The 21,063-nt window shown below is 36.6% G+C and overlaps 1 protein-coding gene across 2 annotated transcripts in view; it reads left to right on the forward strand.

Moving 5' to 3' along the window:
• Positions 1 to 21,063, forward strand: part of TLK1 (tousled like kinase 1) — a 160,158-nt gene that overhangs the window by 42,289 nt on the left and 96,806 nt on the right. The gene's annotated exons all lie outside the window — the stretch shown is intronic.

The following is a 21,063-nucleotide window of genomic DNA, read 5'->3' on the forward strand; positions in this document are numbered from 1 at the left end:
TTTTCTAGACTTTTGTGACAAATGCTTAGTTCTTGGATTTTAGCCCTCTTCCCCACTCCTCCCCACCCCCTCCCCGAATGCGTTTGAGGTTATAAAGTTACCTAAGCATGGGTTTGGCTTTCTTTCTCTTGATTTTTTTTGCCTTCCCCCCAGATTGAGGTGAAATTATCATAACATACAATTAACCATTTTTAAAGTGTTCACTCCCCCAGGTTTTGATATGTGTGTGTGTATGGATTTCATTCAGCTCGAAATACTCTACGGTTTCCATGATTTCTCTTGCTCCATGGATTATTAAGAAGTACAGTTGACCCTTGAACTATGTGGGGGTTAGGGGTGCCAACCCCCACGCAGTTGAAAATCTGCATGTAACTTCTGGCTCCCCAGAAATTTAATTACTAATAACCTACTGTTGGCTGGAAACCTTACCAATAATATAAAGTTGATTAGCACATATTTTGTATAAGTATTGTGTACATTAAAAGGCTTTTACTGATTTCTAACCTAGCTCCAGTGTAGTAAGAACTAAATTTGTAAGATTTCAGTTCTTTAAAATATGAAACTTGCTTGATGACCCAACGTATGGTCTTGCTTGGTATATTCCTTGTATAGGCCCTCCCAAATTTTGACTGTGGTGGTTAGATGTGATTCAGTATATATATTAGTTATATCAAGTTTGTTTCTTAAAATAATCATTACTTTTTTTGCTTGTTTGCTCTTAGAGCAGGTTTAAAGGTTTAAAATGTCCCAGGGGCACCTTGGTGGCTCAGTCAGGTGGGCATCTGACTTCAACTCAGCTCATGACCTCGAGGTCCTGGGATGGAGCCCTGCGTCCCTGCTCAGCAGGGAGGCTGCTTGCCCCCCCCCCCATGCACTCACACACACTCTCTCTCTTTCTCAAATAAATCTTAAAAAAAAGTCACAAAGTGATTGTAGATTTGTCTCTGTATACTGTCATTTTTTTGTATTATGTATTTATATATTTTTTGTTGTAGGTGCTTACAAATTAAGGATTTTTGTATATCCCTGGTAAATCAACTCTTTTATCATCATGAAATGTTTCTCTTTATCTTTTGTAATGCGTTTTGCCTTATAGTGTACTTTATCTAGTGTTAAGACAGATAGCACTAGCTTTCAGTTGCTAAATGCTTGCACAGTATATCTTTTTCCAGGCTTCTACTTAACAACTTTTATTATATTTTAGCTGCCTCTTAAAAATAGCATATGTTCTTTAAAAAATAACTAGTTTGACCATGTTTGTTTTAATTGGAACATTGAGTAAATTTATATTTAATATACTTACTGGTGTATTTGGGTTTAAATTGATGTTTCTAGTTCTATTTACTGTTTGTATGAATTTTTTTTAAATCTCTTTTTATGCCTTGTTTTGGACTGTTACTATTTTTTATTTCAAATAATTCCCCACAGGTGGCTTAATGGTTATATCCTATTTTGGGTTATATCCTAAATTTTTTAGTGGGTATCCCAGAAATTAAATTATGCCTCTTTGACTTATTAAAACGTAATGTAAGTATTTTTTTCCTTTTCCTGGTCAATGCATCAACTTTAGAAACTGTTAACTGTACAGTTCCCTTTCCTGAATTATACAGTACTATTACTGCATAGTTTGGTTCTTTTTTTTTTGTTTTCTTCTCAAGATTGTATTTATTTATTTAGAGAGGGAGAGAGTGGGCACAGGTCGGGGGAGGGGCAGAGGGAGAGGCAGAAGCAGAAGCAGACTCCCCGCTGAGCCCAGAGTTGGGAGCCTGAGGGTGCAGGGTTCCCAAGACCCTGGGATCATGACCTGAGTTGAAGGCAGATGTTTAACCAACTGAGCCACCCAGGTGCCCCTGCATAGTTTGGTTTTATATGTATTTTAACCACCTGTAAGATAGTATTAGTATTTTGTATAGTAATTCTGCATTTATATTTGTATATATAGTTACTTCTTTTTTTTTTTTAAGCTTGAGTTGATTTTCCGTTTGCCTAAAGAATGCCCTTTAATGTTTTCTCTGTTTGGAACTATCTGATGTGGAATTCTATATTACTGCTTGTCTGCTAAGTCTTTCCTCCATCTTTATTCTTGAAAAGTTTTTGTTGTTTTTGTGTGGACATGATGATCTAAGTAGGCCGTTATTTTCATTCATTCAGCTCGTTGTGTGTTATTCCAGTGAGACCCGATTTCCATTGTTTTGTTCTGAAGTCAGCTGTTAGTCTAATTGTTGCGCCTTTGATGGTAATCTACTTTGCTGTCTCTGGTTGCTTTTCAGGGTTGAGGGAGGTTGTTCTTGCTTTTCAAGCAGTTTTATTATGCTGTGTATGGGTAATGCTTTTTTGTTCTACTCGGTGTGTGTAGGACTTCTTAGGTCTGTGACTTGTGGTTGCGCTATCCAGTGCCACTAGTCAGTAGCCACATGTAGTTATTGGCTGCCTTTTTGGCAGATGGAGAGCATTTCATGTCCATCATTGCGAAAAATTTTGTTGGACAGCACTGTTGAAGGCTTTTATAAGTTTTGGAAAATTTTCAGCCCATATTTCAGATCTCCTATTCTGTCATCTTCTCTCTGGAAATCCAGTTATACATGTATAAGATCTTTTTACTGTGTGCTGTATGTTCTTATGCCCTTTTCTGTATTTTCATCTTTTTATTCCTAATGTACCTTTTAAAAGGTATATTTTTCTGAGATATCTTCTAGTTCATGAATTCTCTCTCTCTCTTTTTTTTTATTAGAGAGAGAGGGAGGAAGGAAGGGGCAGAGGGAGAGGGAGACAGAGAATCTCAAGCAGGCTCCACACTCGTGGAGCCTAACTCAGGGCTCAGTCCTACAACCCTGAAGATCATGGCCTGAGATCATGGCCTGAGCTGAAATTAAGAATCAAACGTTCAGCTGGCTGAACCACACAGGAGCCCCTCATTAATTCTCTCTTAAGCTTTTTAATATGTGTCAAACTCATCTACTGAGTTCTTAATTAAATCCTTTTGCTTTTTTTAGTTCTAGAAAGCAATTTGGTTCTCTTTCTTAGTTTCAGGTTCTCTGTCAAAGTTCTCAGTCTTACTATCCAGCATATTTATTTGGAAGTGTTTGATAACTTCATTATCTAGATCCCTTTGAGTCTTGTTCCATGTTTTATTTGCTATTCAGTCATGTGTTACTTTCTTGGGTTTCTTTTTCCTTGTTTTTTTTTTTTTAAGATTTTATTTATTTATTTGACAGAGAGAGATAGCCAGCGAGAGAGGGAACACAAGCAGGGGGAGTGGGTGAGGAAGAAGTAGGCTCCTAGTAGAGCAGGAAGCCCAATGCAGAGCTGGATCCCAGGACTCCAGGATCACACCCGGAGCCGAAGCAGAGTGGCGCCCCCCTTGTTTTGTTTTTTAATTGGATATGGGCATTTTTAATGAAAAACCATAGAGAACATTTGGGGCCTAGAATAATGGCAATCCTCCATGATAGGATTTACATTTAATTTTGGCAGAAATATAGGGGCACTGTAAATCTCAGATTTTCTTGATCCACTTTTAAGGATTGAAATTACAAACTGGCTGGGCCTTAATCCTCTGCACTTTTGCTCTGAGATGGGGATCCCAGTGCAAAGTTTGGGGGAGGCTCTGGATTTCTTTCTTTCTTTTTTTTTTCTTCTGGACAGCCTAGTGATACAGCCAGAGTTTTGTTGCATCTCAGTTTTTAAGTCACTAGTTCTGATATCAGCAGATGCTTCTAGAGTCTGGGGAAGCCTCATTTACCACACTCAACTCTCTGGGTTTCTTCTTCTCCTGAATTTTGGCCCCATGATTTTTCATTGACTGATAACTATAGCAGACTTAAAAAAATTTTTTTTAGTCCAACTTTTCAAGTTTCCCGACCCAGAATATTGGTCTGATTTACCTAATCAGCATTACTAGGAGTTCTTGTTTGCTTTTATTTTTAATGCTTCAATCCGTTTGAACATTGTGAGTAAATTTGAGTCTTTTTTCCTCCTCTCAATAGTTTTTTTTTTTTTTAAGATTTTACTTATTTGTCAGAGAGAGCGCGCACACAAGCAGGGGAGCAGCAGGCAGAGTGAGAAGCAAGCTCCCTGCTGAGCAAGGAGCCTGATGTGGGACTTGATCCCAGCACCCTGGGATCATGACCTGAGCCAAAGGCATTTGCTTAACCCACTGAGCCAAAGGCATTTGCATAACCCACTGAGCCACCCAGGCATCTGTCCTCTTCTCAGTAATTATGAATGTATAGTTGAGTAAAATTTATCTGGGACTCTTTTTTTTCTGTTATTATGAAAGGACAATGCATTGATAACATTCTAAAATAACGTGGCACACAGTCCTACCACTCCAATGATTTTTTTTCTGATTCTGGGAGAAACTGTTTTCTAATGAGTTTACAGTCATAATGGAGTTGTGTCTTATTCAGGGATTAGGTTCTTAGAGGTTATAGTTAATATTTGCACCTTTTCAAAAATAGTTTAATAGCTTCAGACATAGGCACTTCCTTTTAGGTTGGATGTATTCTCAATTCTTTGTTCTCAGTCCTTTCCACTATAGGTAAGAATGTGACACATCTTTGTTACTTTGCTTCTTTAAAATTATTGCCCTTTGAGCAATAGTGTTTTAGCTTTAGGAACCAAATTTTAGGTTTGTTAAATACAGTATCACACTTTGTATGCCTTTGAAAATTGATATGTCTTGGGACCCCTGGGTGGCTCAGCCGTTAAGCGTTTGCCTTCGGCTCAGGTCATGATCCCAGGGTCCTGGGATTGAGCCCCGCATCGGGCCCCTGCTCGACAGGAAGCCTGCTTCTCCCTCTCCACTCCCCTTGCTTGTGTTCCCTCTCTCGCTGTTTCTCTCTGTCAAATAAATAACATCTTTTTAAAAAAAAGAAAAGAAAATTGTTATGCCTCAAATGTTGCAGTTACTGTTTCAATTTAAGTTAGTCAAAAAGTATGAATTTCCTTCTGGATGTTGCTGTATTGTAAGAATTGTACCTATTTATAGTGCCACCAGCAGTACATATGAACGAACCAGTTTGATGAAAACATCACTGCTCTCGTGGTAGTATATTTTAAAACTGTTTGGCTTGCCTGGTAGTATTCCAGGTTGTTTTACTTGGTTTTTTTGTTTTGTTTTGTTTTGTTTAAGATTTTATTTATTTATTTGAGAGAGAGAGAGCGCGAGACAGCGAGAGAGGGAACACAAGCAGGGGGAGTGGGGAGGAAGAAGCAGGCTCCCAGCAGAGGAGCGTGATGCGGGGCTCGATCCCAGAACACTGGGATCACGCCCTGAGCCAAAGGCAGACGCTTAACAACTGAGCCACCCAGTCGCCCCTGTTTTACTTGTATATATTTGATTACCAAGAACATAAGCAGTTTTCCACATGTTTATTACCTTTTTTGTTTGTGGTGTGTTTTAAAAATTACTCAAGTTTCTCAAAATTTATTGAAAAGGATGCAACTTTGAATTGCTTAATCATAAAATTATTTAGGTGGGTTTTTTTGAGGGGGGGGCAAAGTTAATTAACTGAGGTCACAGCGTTGATACCATGGACCCATTACTACAGCTTATTACTGCAAAGCTTGCTTTTACTACGGTGTGTATTGATTACAAGGACTGTGAAAGTTCTTATTTTAAAACTACTTGCATTTGTTTGTACTAATACGTAATTCCTTATTTTGAAATTAGGTATAGAGCATGAGTTGGCAAACTTTTTGCAAAGAGCATGTTAGTAAGTACTTTAGGCTTTTGAGGCTGTAAGGTCTCTGTTAGAACTATTCTTTATCGTTGAGTACTACAAGGGCAGCCGTAGGCAATATGCAAACAAATGGGCGTGGCTTTGTTCCAATAAAACCTTATTTATGGACACTGAAATTTAAATTTCATGCAGTTTCTACTTGTCATGAAATGCTCTTCTTTTGATCTCCCCTTCCCTATCATTTAAAAATGTAAAAACCGTGGGGTGCCTGCGTGGCTCAGTCGTTAAGTGTCTGCCTTCGGCTCAGGGTGTGATCTTGGCGTTATGGAGGTGTGATCTTGGCGTTATGGAATCGAGCCCTGCATCAGGTTCCTCCGCTAGGAGCCTGCTTCTTCCTCTCCCACTCCCCCTGCTTGTGTTCCCTCTCTCCCTGGCTGTCTCTCTCTGTCAAATAAATAAATAAAATCTTAAAAAAAAAAATATTTAAAAAAAATGTAAAAACCGTTTTAGTTCATGGATAGTACAAAAACAAGTGGTGTTCCTTATCGCTGGTATAGCATAACTTTCTCTGAGGAAGTTGAACACTTCAAATTAACCAGTTATCCAAGTAGATAACTCCAGATCTGTTTTATCTTGCAAAACGGAAGCTGTAATACCCATTATACAACAGCTTTCCATTCCCCTCTGCCCCCAACCCCTGAAAACCGCCATTTTACACTATTAATTTGACTACTCTAGGTATATCATATAAATGCAGTCATACATGTTTGTCTTTTTGTGACTGGCTTATTTCATTTAGCACAATGTCCTCAATGTTCATCTATATGGTAGCATGTGTCAGAGTAACCTACCCTTTAAAGGCTGAATAATATTCCATTTTATGTATATACCACATTTTGTTTATCCGTTCATCCGTTGATGGTTGCCTGGCTTGCTTCCATGCTTTAGCTGTTGTGAATAATGCTGCTGTAAACACGGGTGTGTAAATATCTCTGAGACCCAGCTTTGAGTTCTTGTGGGTATATACCCAGAAGTGAGATTGCTTGGATCATATGGTAATTTTATTTTTAATTTTTTGAGGAACTGCCATACTGTTTTGCACTGCAGCTGTACTATTTTACAATTTCATCCACAGTGCACAAGCATTCCAATTTCTCTACATCCTTGCTAACACTTATATTCTATATTTTAAATAGTAGCCATCCTAAGGGGAGTGAAACGATATCTTGTGGGTTTTATTTGCATTTCCTTAATTATTAGTGATATTGAGCATCTTTTTCTATGCATGTTGACCATTTGTGTTTTCTGGACAAGTATTTATTAAGTTCTTTGCCCATGTTAAAATCAGGTTATTTGTTAGCTGACCATATTATTTTTAAGAGTACAATTTTTTCCCTCTCTTGCAGTGTGTTCTACATGTATAGATAAGTAAGTTAACATAACTTTCTATGACTTACAAAGGTAATAACTTACAAGAATGAGGAGCACAGTAAGGGGAAGTTCTGATTTACCGAAAGCCAGTCTAATGGAGAAGCCTAAACAGTCTGTAACTGTGTTCAAAGTGCATGAACAGCAGCCTGGGAAGATGAAGTGCATTCAATGTGACCAGAAAAGAAATAGGATTGATTTTTATGTGTCATATGGAATTATTCACTCACACCTTGCTGTATATTGTAATCAAATAGTATGTTAAGTAGTTTAGAGAGTTGTTAGCTCTGTAGTATTTAGACATACATGGTAAGTAGTTCATAAAATTGGTTCTGGCCACAATCGTTTCGGGTTTTATTCTTCTACATTATTTGTCTTTTCATTGATATTGTGAGTTTATAGCGTGAACACTGTCTTGTCTCTTAGGCCCAGTTACTTAAAATAGAGATGATCATATAAGTGATCCATAGTCTGGATGAATTTTTAAATATCTAAATGGCCTGTGGAAACAGTTTTTCCTCATCCTTTGTACTTTTATTTTTTGTATATTGAGCTGGGCTTTCTTTGTCCCTATCCTCCCTTTTTGCTACCCTATGCTCTTTACTAATGATAATTGAACCATCACCCATAAAATAGGTAGCTGAGTCTTAGTCTTCATTGTCAGGTGAATAGGTAAGTGAGGCCTGCATGAAGAGAAGCTCACTGTTGTCCCTAAAACACACCAAGTTCAGTGTCTTCAAATAGGAACTCATGATCTATATCCCCAAACCAGTTCCTTTTATAGTGACTGTTACTACCAGTTATCCATGTGTAAACCAGAAACATTTCCCTTTCCCTTACTTTTCAGATTCAGTCTACTACCAAGTTCTATTGTTTTTTCATCTCCTAGATACCTTTCTGATCTTATGTGGTACTAGTTCAAAGTAGTGTCTTCTCTTACTGGATCACTACAGTTGGCCGACTAACTGGTGTCCATGAATCCACCCTGAATCTATAATTAGGCAGAAATGCCGATGCTGTAATAATTCCCAAGTAACAAAACTTAATATTCTACCTGACTTAACTAATTTTTTTAAAGCTTTATTTATTTATGAGAGAGAGAAAGCAAGCATGTGTGCTGTGGGAGTAGCGGGGAGGGGCAGAGGAAGAGGGAGAGAGAAACTTAAGCGGACTTCCCAGTCCCGCGGAGCACAGAGCCCAATGCAAGGCTTGATGTCATGACCCTGAGATCAGACCTGAGCTGAAACCAAGAGTCTGATGCTTTAACTGACTGCACCACCCAGGCGCCCTTAATTTTTTTTATATTATGTTGATTTTCTTATTGGACTTACTTGACTTTCTAAATAACTTCTATTCATGTTATTGAGTGTCTGTTTTATGCCAGGAGGAGTTTACCCATATGTTGTATTCCTCTCCATGCAAATAAGTTAGATGGCTCTTTTCATTGTATGAATGAAGAAACTGAGGATGAGAGTTACTAAAGCAGTGGAGTAGAACTACAGATTTGGTTGTCCTTTAGGCCAGGTTTCTTCAGTTTGAAAATTTGGGGATGCCTGAGAATATCCATTTATTCATTCAAGAAATATTTATTGAGAGTCTTCTATGTGTTGGACATTCTTTTAGGCATCTTGATATTTCGGTGAACAAATTCCCCCCCCCCCCCGGCCATTCCTGTTCTTTTGGAGTTGATAGTCTAGTGAGAGGAGATATGCCAACTCATTGATAAAGTTGCAGACTCAATTACTGTGTCTGCCAGGCAGTTTCAGAACTAAAGCATTTGCCTGTCTTGGCAGGGAAATGAAATATGTGAAATTTAACTTTACCTGGGGTTCTCCATAACCTCAAATAGCAGGGTAATCTTGGGCTATGAACATGGTGCTTCACTAGTGACCATACTGTGTAATGTGTCCCCAAGGCTACCCCTGTGTTCAAAGATTAACTAGAAAGACTAGTGGGCTCAGCGTTCAGTTGTACTTAACGGGGAATAGCTGAATCTTAAGGGGAAGACATAGGCAGAGTCTGGAGGAATCCATACACAGGCTCCCTTATGCTCTCTCCCTCACAAGAAGGGTACACAGAGTACATACTCTTCTCCCCTTGAAAATGCAGCGTGTGTGCAATTTGTCTATCTGGGGAAGTTCACTAGAGACTCAAGGTTTTAATTGGGGGTTCCTTCTTCCTATCATATACCAACCATAGTGTTTCCACGGACAGTCTAGGCACTGTGAGCCACCCTTATCAATCAGGGAAAGGTGGGAATTTCTTTGCAGCAGGGCTTACTAAAGATAGCATCCTCACACTTGCTTTGTTAACTCATTTCTGCACAGTTACCTTTTGACTTTGGATGGAGATTGCTGAGGTGGGTCTGGGAGAGATAAATACATACATACATAACATTTTTCCTACCAGGCTTTGGGAGTCATTGTTCTAAGGAAATAATTCTAATTTCAAATAAAGTATCTTAGGTAGAATGATGTTTGTTGCAGCATTGTTTTAATACAAGAAATTAGAAACCACTTGAATCACCAATGGTAGGGAAATAATTAAATATATTACTATACATTCATTTAATGGAATGTTAGGTAGTCGTGAAGTGTTCATGAAAACATGTCAAAATGTGGAAAATTGCTTTTGTAAGAACATAAGATACAAAATAGTAATTAGTGTAGAATCTTGACAGTGATGGCTACCAGACAGCTTTCTTAGTTCTGAAATTTGCAAATGCCCTTAAGACAAATTCCTTCACAAAAACGTAGGAAAATATAAAAAGTTGTTAACTTTTTGTTATGGGAACATTTTTAAATTTATTGAAGAAGAGTGAATATTGCAATGAACCTTAACATACCCATCACACAGTTTGACAGTCATCAGTTTTAATACAAAAGTTTAAGTTACTTGTAGGAAACTTAAATTTCATTAAAACATGTATACTGTATAGGGTAGTATCATTAATATACAGTGAACTTATATAAATGCATTTTATAATTTATGTGTTTATAATTTATCTGAAGTTTTTTTTATGGCAAAGAACTGACTGCCACTGCCACTTTCATCATTAACATTATTAATTGGGTTTATTCGGGGGAAAGATTTTTCAAAAACAAAATAATTTTTTTGGTGGAGGGTTGGGATAACTATATGACTTTCTGGATATATGACTATCTATAAGGAAAATCAAACCCAAACTGAGCATCGAAGGGGTAGAGGTTATATAAGTTTCTCATTTAGCAGCATTTCAGCAAATGATAATTTTATTATGTCATCACTTTTAGGGTCTTTTGGAAATGGTTGAAATTATGAATGTAGAAACATCTTTGAATGCCAGGGGCTACTATAAAAAGTGGAATGTTAGTTGTTGATTAAAAAGTATACGGAAAAATGGGGCACCTGGGTGACTCAGTCGGTTAAGCGTCCGACTCTTGTTTTCCGCTGGGGTCATGATCTCAGGGTGGTGAGAATGATCTGGGAGTCAGACTCGGTGCTCAGCAGGGAGTCGGCTTGAGATTTTCTCCCTTTCGCCCCCCCCCCCATAAATAAATAAGTCTTAAAAAAAAAAAAAGTGTACAGGAAAAAGACCGGAAGAAAATAAACCTGAGTGTTGTTGACATTAGGTTATCCTTGTGTAGTAAGACTATGGGTGAGATTTTTAGGCTCTAATTTTTTGCATTTTTCTTTATTGTTGGCAATTTGGGGTTTATGACCAATGGTAAAAAGGGGAAGATGTGAAATTGTTTATTTCTTGTCACTGTAAAGATAACATTTCCTTTTCTTCATAAGGCAAATAACTTGGCATTGGGAAATAGTGTTAAATCAGAAAATTACTATAATTGAAAGAAATCTTGGTATAAGACTTTTTAAATATACAGATTTGCTGGAAGACTATGAGGGTCACCCTTATAAAGTATAAACTTAATAAGGCTTTGCATTAATCACTCCATTTTGGCAGCTTTGAGATAATACACAAATTAAAAGTGTATGAGAATGATGTGACCCACAGTTTCTTTGAGTTCTGTATTCTGTATTGAATTTCTGTAAAAGGGCAGTCATAATCATTTGTTAAGATACTAGGGGACTGGGGCGCCTGGGTGGCACAGCGGTTAAGTGTCTGCCTTCAGCTCAAGGCGTGATCCCGGCGTTATGGGATCGAGCCCCACATCAGGCTCCTCCGCTATGAGCCTGCTTCTTCCTCTCCCACTCCCCCTGCTTGTGTTCCCTCTCTCGCTGGCTGTCTCTACCTCTGTCAAATAAATAAATAAAATCTTAAAAAAAAAAAAAAAAAAAGATACCAGGGGACTGGTTATACTCTAGACCATCCTGGTCATCGAGTAAATAGTTTGAACCATACGAACCTATTTTATGTATTTATAATGTTTGAATATAACTTCATGTGGTTCAACCTGTTTAAAAATAACAATTTCTCATCCTTTGTTAAAATTGATTTACTTATATGTTTATCTGAAGTTACAAGTTGGTTGGGCTCTTGGGTGGCTCAGTTGGTTAAGCATCTGACTCTTGATTTCGGCTCAGGTCATGATCTCAGGGTTGTTGAGATCAAAGCCCTATATTGGGCTCTGCACTGGGCATGGAGCCTGCTGAAGATTCTCTCTCTCTCTTTTCTTCCTCTCTGATACTGGATCTCCCTGCCCCCTCCCCAAATATATTTATGTATGTATATATATGGGTGTGGGAGTTTGTGTGTGTGTGTGTATAAAATAAAGTTACAGGTTGGCATTTCTATTAAGATTGAAAGTAATAGAAAATATTACTAAAATTTAAAAATTTTATATCTTGGGTTATTTGGTCTTTGGAACTGTATCTTTTTAAAGGAACATTATGATCTTAATGGTTTTATGCATTCATTTATGTATCTGGCACCTAAACTTTTGGCATTCTCTGGAGTTGTACCGTAATCTAGAGTTAGGAGTGATGGTTAAAGATTGTTTTTATTTTCATTGAGCAGCATAATTTATGTTGGACATGTCTGTGTGGGTGGGCATTTAGAGCAGGTAGGGTTCCTAAGCAGAGTGGTTTATTTTGTTGGAAATCTTTTGGGTTTATTAATTAAAAATTTTTATTTTTTTCTTCTTTGTTTGAAGATTTAAGCTAGTGAAATTGAAAGTGAGAAAACTGGAATGCACTACTGTTTGTTAATATCTTTTTTTTTTTTTTTTCCTTCTCACATCACTTACTTGGCATGCAATTTTGGGGAAGTTGCTTATTTTTCTAGGGCTCAGTAAGTAAAAATTATGGAGGCTATATATTCCAGGAACCTGCTAAGGGCTTGCCAGTATCATCTCATTGAATTTGATAAGAATCCTGTGGAATAGGCTCTGTTACTACCAAGATTTTATGGATGAGGACAGAACTGGGATTTGAACTTGGTCTGGCAGCAGAGCCCATGCTCTTAACCCTACAATAAGTGTCCACAGAAATCCATTTTAAGAGTCTTTTTGAAGATATGATAGAGATGATGTTGGTGAAATAATACCTATGTTGAAATCACTGTATAAACATCTAGACTATTTTATCCTTGTTTATTATAATACATTGTTTCAGATAGTGTTGTGAAAGGTAGATAGTGCTCAGTTGGACTCTTACAAAAGAGTACATGCAACTTCCTTGTCAGAGATTGACTTCCCTGCTGCAGATGGACTGTATGAGATAACTATTCTGGAGCCCTTCTTCCACCCTGCCCTATTTGAATAGGGTAGACCAAAAAGGAATACTGGGGGGCAGTAAATCATCACTGTCTTTTTGAAAGTACATCAAAATAGTTACCTCAGAGGAGTGGGAATTTGGGGAGATGGGAGTATTGGGACTTTCATTTTTATATTTCTATATTATTTATTTCAACCAGCATTTATTAATTAGTAATGGGGAAAAAGCACGGAACTAAAAAAGATTCTTAAGTAATTAGTACTTAGGTTAGGGATAGGATACAGGTTGACTTTGTAGTAATAAGAAAGTGATAACTAGTCCAGGTTTTATCAAATTCCTCTTTTGGACCTTTCTTAGAGAACATTGCTTTTTACATGTACAAGCACAAACGTGTTCATTTTCTCCTCTCTCTCTCTCTCTCTCTCTCTCTCACACACACACACACACACACACACACACTCTTCTTCTGGGCTGCTCTTTTGGGATAAGGGGTGCTTAGTGAGTGGATATCGGTTCTAATGATAGTTAATATATCTTAATCTCTCGGTATCTCAATTTCTTTATCTTTAAGATGAGAACTATATGTTATTTTTATAGTAATAAAAATACATATATATGTTTGTGTGTATACGCACATATGTATATGCATATGTATGTGTGTATATGTATATGTGTCTATGAGAGAGAAATTGATTCTAAAAATAGGAAATTATTATAAGCTTAAAGAAGGTAGAGTAATAGGAGTTAGTTACATTACTTTGGCATTCACAGAAAAAAATTAGGTATTGAAGTATATGCCATTTTACCTACCAGGAAATTCTAACCAAGGGGGAAAGCTAGAAGGGAGCTTATATTATGTACCTGATAAATGCCAGTCTTTATTGAGCAGCTGTATTGTTGCATACATATATGCTCACATTTATTGAATACTAAGTGACAGGTTTAGTTTAAAACTCTTCATATATACTTATTTTATTCTAACAACTATAAGGTACATACTTTTATTAACTATTTTATATATAAAGAAGCTGAAACATAGGGAAGTTGGCCATGCTTACACAACTTGTCTGTGTATTTATTTTTGATGAGGGAAAAATTAGCTGTCAGACATTTTTTATTTATAAGAATAAAATTGAAATTAAATTATTACTAATTCTTTAAGGTCGTGACAGGGTAGAGAAGCAAAAACCAGAACTCTCTGCTTTACTCTGATGCAAGCTATATTTCTTTATATGAATAATTTGGTCTCAGTTTGGCTGAATTCTTTGCTGTGTAAGGGTTACAACAGAAGTGTTTAAAATGACTAAGTATCTTAAAGATAAGGTGAGGTATTAATTTGACTTGGAGTGATCCTAGATCAGACCTGTCTTCTCTTTACCACAGGCTTATATAACTGAATGTATATACTAGATTCAGGAATCTCGCTTTCTATGCTTACTCTTTTCAGTCATTCTAGATGAAATATTTGGGGTGTGTGTTTGTGAGAGAATGTAGTTATAAGTGTAGGTAGATGGATAGATCTATATAGCTCAAATAGTTTAGTGAAACAGAATAAAGTACAGAAACAGATCCGTATTTATGTGTGAATATGATAGATGGCTAGAGAAGTATTTCACATCAGTTGGAAAGGTTGCATTTGTGAGAAATTGTATGACATTTTCTTTTGGAAAAAATTATAGCTATATACAATTAAATGCTAAATGGATTAAATTTCCAAATGCTAATGTTTACTAAATTCATGATACAAAAATACTGTATATGAAAATAGATATATTCTATTAACCATGTTAAAATGGATGTTTAAAGACAAGAGTCAGAAGTAATTCTGGAGTGTTGAACAGTGTAGACTTCTTAAATTCTTTCTGTTTCCTATATTTTGAAATGTATTAAAAAACTAATGAAAAGGAGTGATTTAAATGGACTGTTTTATCTTGTTGAAATAATTTCTAACTTTATCATGATATTTCTGTTTTTAATCAGAGTTCTTTGCCTTATCAAGCATAATGTGAAAAGTATTAATAGAAGAAAGACCTTAACTGTTCTGTATAAATCCGCTTATCAGATGAAATATAAAAAGTAACAATTAAAATCTGGAATGAGCTAAAATATTTTCAGACTTCAGGAAGTTTTAAATTTAAAAATGTAAGGCAATGGCTTAGTAGCAGTTGAATCTATTAGAAAGGTCTAAGAGAGCAAACTCATTTACTTTTTGATAACTGGTTTTAACCTTTCTGGTGTTAACATACTTTCAAGATATCGTGATTTTGTTTTGACTGTCTGCCAAGGAAGATGAAGTCTTAAGGTAATTAAAAAATGATATAACGAAAGATAGATTCCTTGTCATAAAAAGGTGATATAACTATAAAGTAATGCTGACTAACCAGAACTAATACTATGTCTAAATACATGCATCTTTTTTAGACTGGTCACTTTGGGAGGCTAGTTTTATAATAACTAACATCTATTGAGTGAGTGAAAGTGTGTGTGTGTGTGTGTGTGTGAGAGAGAGAGAGAGAGAGAGAGAGAGGGAGACGGAGACGGAGACGGCGAGAGAAAATGTTTATTAGAAGGGGCCATGACATACTTCTCTAATTGGTAAAACTGTGGTATTTTTTTGTTTCCCTAAATTTTTCTTTATAGAATAGTCTGTGATCTCTAATTTGGGTAGTGACATCTCATTATATTTTTTATGTGAAATTTTGGGTTTATAATACATTTTACGGAGCAGTTTAGTAAGAATAGTAGCATAATTAGGAGACAGGTGGTTGTATTTAGAGATAGGTATTCTTTAAGTATGATAGGGTCTTTATAGTGGCTTTTATAATCTTTTTCAAAAGTATATTATTGTATAATAGAGAATTTAATGGATTATAGTGAAATTACATATTCTTCAGAAAATCTCACCTTTTGTAATTAAGGACCAAATTTCTGATAAGTGTCAGAAATGACAGTTTGATTCCATAAAAAATTAAAATCTTTTAAATGTGTTTGCTACAGCAGAGAGTGAGCAAAGTACCTATTTTTGCATGGTTAAAAAAATTGAAAGAATAATACTTTATGATATGTGAAATTCAAATTTTAGTGCCCATAAATAAAGTTGTATTGGAACACAGCTGTTTCTGCATTACAATGGCAGAGCGGAGTAGTTGTGAAGGAGACCTGTGTGACATTCTTATCACTTCATACAGCTTTTGGTGCACTACAAATTTCAGTGTTGCTGTTACAACTTGACAGTGTTTTGAGTGCCATGGGTATTGCCAGCCTGCAATATTTATTTTATTTTTTTTATACCAGTGCATATCTATCATGTCAAAACAAGAAAAGAAAAATGGACTCTGAGTGCCATGCTTTTAAGGCACATTGGAGTGTGTATTATTTTGCTGAATTAGAGAGCAAAACATTTTTTTATTATGCAGTGACACTGTAGCTGTTAGAGAATATATGTTGACATTATTAGATTAAGCATATACCACACTATTCTGAATTCTGTTTTCTTAAAGTAACAGTCAATTTAAAATGGAATATCTTATCACATCGTAATTTCTTCATAAAAATAAAAATTGAAAGGGAGGCTGCCACCAAAATAAGTTTCCAAGTGGCTCATTTGTTAGCCAAGCAAGGAAAGCCATTTACTCGTGGTGAGTTAATTAAATTGTGTTTGATTGCAGCAAAAAAATATGTCCAGAAAATAAACTCGCTTTAGACTATAAATTTTTTGGCAAGAACAGTTGATTTAAGAGTTGAGGACATTTGAAGCAACATCAATAGTCAATTAAAAAGCAAGGCAAATAATTTATAGTGATTTTCCTTGTTTCTTGCTGAGTTGACAGATGTTATTGATGCCATTCAGTTGTTGTTTATTCAAGGTATCAATGCCAAATTTGAAGTGGCAGAACAGTTATACTCTATGAATAGTCTGTGGAGAACAACTACACAAAAGAATATTTTCAAAGTTGAGAAAACACTAAATGCAATCTGAAGTGGAATCTGCTAAGATGTGTTAAAACTGATGGTGGTAAAAATATGTGTGGAACAGAAAAAGGCTTAGTTGGGTAACTTCACAGAGCTTGTAAAAATGTGAGGTGTTCAAAGCTATGGTTATTTGTTGTGTTATTCATCAGTAGGTACTCTGCAGAAAATATTTGAATTTATCATGTATTATTGAATCAGTATTGTCAGTGGTGCACTTCATTTGCTCTCGTGGATTTAATTAGCACCAGCTGCATGAATTTTTGTTGGACGTAGAAGCTGAATATCTTGACTGGCTTAGTAGTAAAAAAAAATTTTTTTTTAAACATTTTATCTATTTATTTAACAGAGAGACAGCCAGTGAGAGAGGGAACACAGGCAGGGGGAGTGGGAGAGGAAGAAGCAGGCTCCCAGTGGAGGAGCCTGATGTGGGGCTCGATCCCAGAACGCTGAGATCACCCCCTGAGCCGAAGGGAGACGCTTAACAACTGAGCTACCCAGGCGCCCCTGTAGTAAAATTTTTTTACAATTTTTTGAGCTTAGGACTGAGATTGAAATTTTTCTGAATGAAGCGGGATGGCCTTCAGCTACTGATTAGCTTTGGAAATCAGCTTTTTCTGAAGATTTGGAAATATTTTTAAATGAATTTAACTTAAAATTATGAGGCAAAATAGTGCTTACATGTGAAATTTAGCTGCAGTTAAATCATTTCAGTGACAACTGATGTTTGAATCACAAATAACATCAAGCTGCTTTATACATTTCTCCTGCTATCAAAGTGAGATCTTCATTCCCATATGAATTTGCATGAATATATTTTCCATCATCAAAGTATAGTTCCAGCAACATTTTTGAGACATGATGCAAATGCAGAGAAAATTTCTATATCTCAAAAATCCATTTAATTGTGCACTTGAACTTCTACCTAACTTCTAATTGGAAGTGATTAATCTGTAGTGTAGTGACATAACAAAAAGCAAATATCAAAAGAATCTAAGAGACTTCTATAGTTGCCTTCAAAGTAATGAATATAGTCAATTAAAATCATGTACTTGTGGGTCGATACCAGTATTTACCAGTACCTTTCTGTCAGAAAAGACATTTCAAAGATAGATACATAATAGATGATCAACATTATCAGTTGAATATTTGCAATAGATTTTGATGATAGGAAACTCAAATGCTACCCCCCAATTCCATTTTTTCATTAGCAGACTTATATTTTATAATATTATAAAATATTATACTTAGTTATTTTATCTTGAATTTTGTCAATAAAAAGTGTGTAGGAAGTTTTTCTCTCTCATTATGTAAGTATCTATATGCTTTTGCCCTTGGCCTGCAAAGACTGAAATATATATAATTGGGCCCTTTTCAGGAAAAGTTTGAGGACCCAGATTCTATAGCAGTGCTTTCTCAGACATGAATGCACGTAATAATTACCTAACGGTCTTACTAAAATGCAGAGTCTGATTTGCTAGGTCTAGGCATGGGACCCAAGAATTTGCATTTCTTATAAGCAGGTGAGGTGATAACGGATGCTGCTGGTCAATGGACTGCATTTTGGGAAGCAAGGCAGTAGTATTCAAGGTTACATTTTTATTTAGACAAGTATGCTAGGGCCGCCTGGGTGGCTCAGTCAGTTAAGCATCTGCCTTCAGCTCAGGTCATGATCCCAGGGTCCTGGGATCAAGCCCCATGTTGGGTTCCCTGTTCAGTGGGGAGCCTGCTTCTCCCTCTCCCTGCCCCCCCCCCGCTTGTGCTTGCGTGCTCTCTCTCTCAAATAAATAAATAAAATCTTAAAAAAAAATAGACAAGTAAGCTAATATTTGTTAAGCGTCTGTTATTTGCCAGGAATTATACCTGGGGTTCTTGCATACATTGCTGTTAAAATGAAGTAAAAATTTGTTAGAAAGTGTTAAGGACTGTAAGTGATGTTGGGGCTCACTATAGGAGTTTTGGTTAGAAACCAATTGTTTGTTTTTTCTCAAGTGTATAGCTTCCTCTAGGACCTCATGGGGGGAGGACTGAGGTCCTAGAGGAAGCTTTATAGCTAAGAGAAGCAATGGGAGACAAAATACCACATTATTAGTTGGTCCAGGTCAAAATAGGGACTTGGGTCCTCATCTTCTCTGCTCAATTTCAGTGGGCCATCAACCAGTTACCAAGCCAAAGAGTAGAAATAGTATATAGCACATAAAGATTTTGTAAATATTTTCTCTCTGCCTTGTTTTTCATTTTTAAAACCATGTCTTTTGAATTAGCAAAGTTAAAATTTTGATGAAGTCCAATTTATTTATTTTTAAAAAATTATTTGTAAGAATTGTGGTAAAGTGTACATAGTACAACATTTACCATATTAACTGTTTTTAGGCATACAGTTCAGTGCCATTAGGTATATTCACATTATTGTACTATCATCACCACCATCCATCTCCAGAACTTTTGTATCTTCCCCACTGAAACTCTATACCCATTAAACACTAACTCCTCTTTCCTTGCGCCCCCCCCCACCCCGCCGTCTCTGGCAACCATCATCTACTTTCTGAATTTAACTGTTAGGAATCTCATATAAGTGGAATTGTACAATATTTGTCCTTTTGCGTTTGGCTTATTTGACTTAGCATAATGTTTTCAAAGTTCATCTATATTGTGACCTGTGTCAAAATTTCCTTCATTTTTAATGGTGAATAATATTCCATTTTATGCATATACCACATTTTGTTAATCCATTTATTCATCGATGGGTACTTAGGTTGCTTCTACCTTTTGGCTGTTGTGAATAATGCTGGTATGAACATGGTGTATAAAGATATATTCTAGTCCTTGCTTTCACTTCCGTTGGGCATATACTCAGAAGTGGACTTTCTGCATCATATGGTAATTCTGTGTTTAATTTTTTAAGGAACTGCCCTACAGTTTTCCACAGTGGTCGCACCAGTTTACATTTGAACAAGGGTTCAAATTTCTCCACATCCTTACTAACACTTACTTATTTTCTGTTTTATGATAGTAGCCGTCCTAATGGGGGTGAAGTGGTATCTCATTGTGGGTTTTGATTTGCATTTCCCTAATGATTGATATTGAACCTCTTTTCATATACTTATTGGCCAGTTGTATATCTTCTGTGAAATGTCTGTTCATGTCCTCTGCCCATTTTTTAAAAAAGATTTATTTATTTTATTTTAGAGAGACAGCAGGGAGAGGGGCAGAGGGAGAGGGAGAGAGAGACTCTCAGGCAGACTCTGTGCTGAGTGCAGAGCCAAACATGGGGTGCAGAGAACCCCAATGTGGGGTTCAATCCCATGACCCTGAGGTCATGACCTGAGCTGAAATCAAGAGTCATATGGACGCTCAACTGACTGAACGACCCAGGTGCCACCCCCTGCCCTTTTTTTTTTTTTAAAGATTTTATTTATTTATTTGACAAAGTGAGAGAGCATAAGCAGGGGGAAGCAGCAGAGGGAGAGGGAGAAGCAGGCTCCCCGCTGAGCAGGGAGCCCGATGCGGGACTCAATCCCAGGACCCTGAGATCATGACCTGAGCCAATGGCAGATGCTTAACTGACTGAGCTACCCAGGCCCCTCCCCCGCCCATGTTTTAAATTGGATTGTTTGGGGGTTTTTGTTGGGTTGTAGGATTTCTTTATGTATTCTGCAAGGGATCTTGCATTTTTTCCCAGTTTGGAATCTAAGAAATCATTGCCAAATCCTCCAAGATCATGATGCTTTCCCCTGTGTTTTCTTCTTAAAGTTCTATAGTTTTAGGTCTATACATGCAAATGCAAGATCTCGTGGATGTCAAGAAGGAATGGGATCAAAAGCAAAAATTGAAGGCTTTGGCTTTTTAAAGGTAGTAACTTTGAGATGGAAGAAAGAGGAGTGGGCAGAAAATATGTATTCAGGTACAGACATACGCAAGTAAATATGGAAGGATGGCCATTATCCATCCAGTCCTCTGTCCAGATAAAGATGAAAGGTAATGAAAGCAATTTTAAAAGATAAAATCTATAGGAATAACTGTTAACCTTTAGGATAGAGGAATGCCAGAGGATGTGGAAGGGGTCTAGTTAGTTTAGTTTGAAAGGATCCACATGTGATTTGGGATTGCTCCTTATTCCTTTTGAGAACCACTTATTTATGTCAGTTCTAAGGTTTTATCAGTAGAGAATTGTCAGACATGAATAAAAGAAATTCAAAATTGAACTTTAGAATTTGTGGTGCTTTTGTCTGCATAGTAGCAATTACATAAGGATGCTGATTTTTTTCCCTTTAATTCTCCAGTGATTGTTTAATAATAGCTGTTACCTCAGTGATCTGTTTGA

This window comes from Ursus maritimus, unplaced genomic scaffold (genome assembly GCF_017311325.1).
Source record: "Ursus maritimus isolate PB19 unplaced genomic scaffold, ASM1731132v1 scaffold_1, whole genome shotgun sequence".
NCBI lineage: Eukaryota > Metazoa > Chordata > Mammalia > Carnivora > Ursidae > Ursus > Ursus maritimus.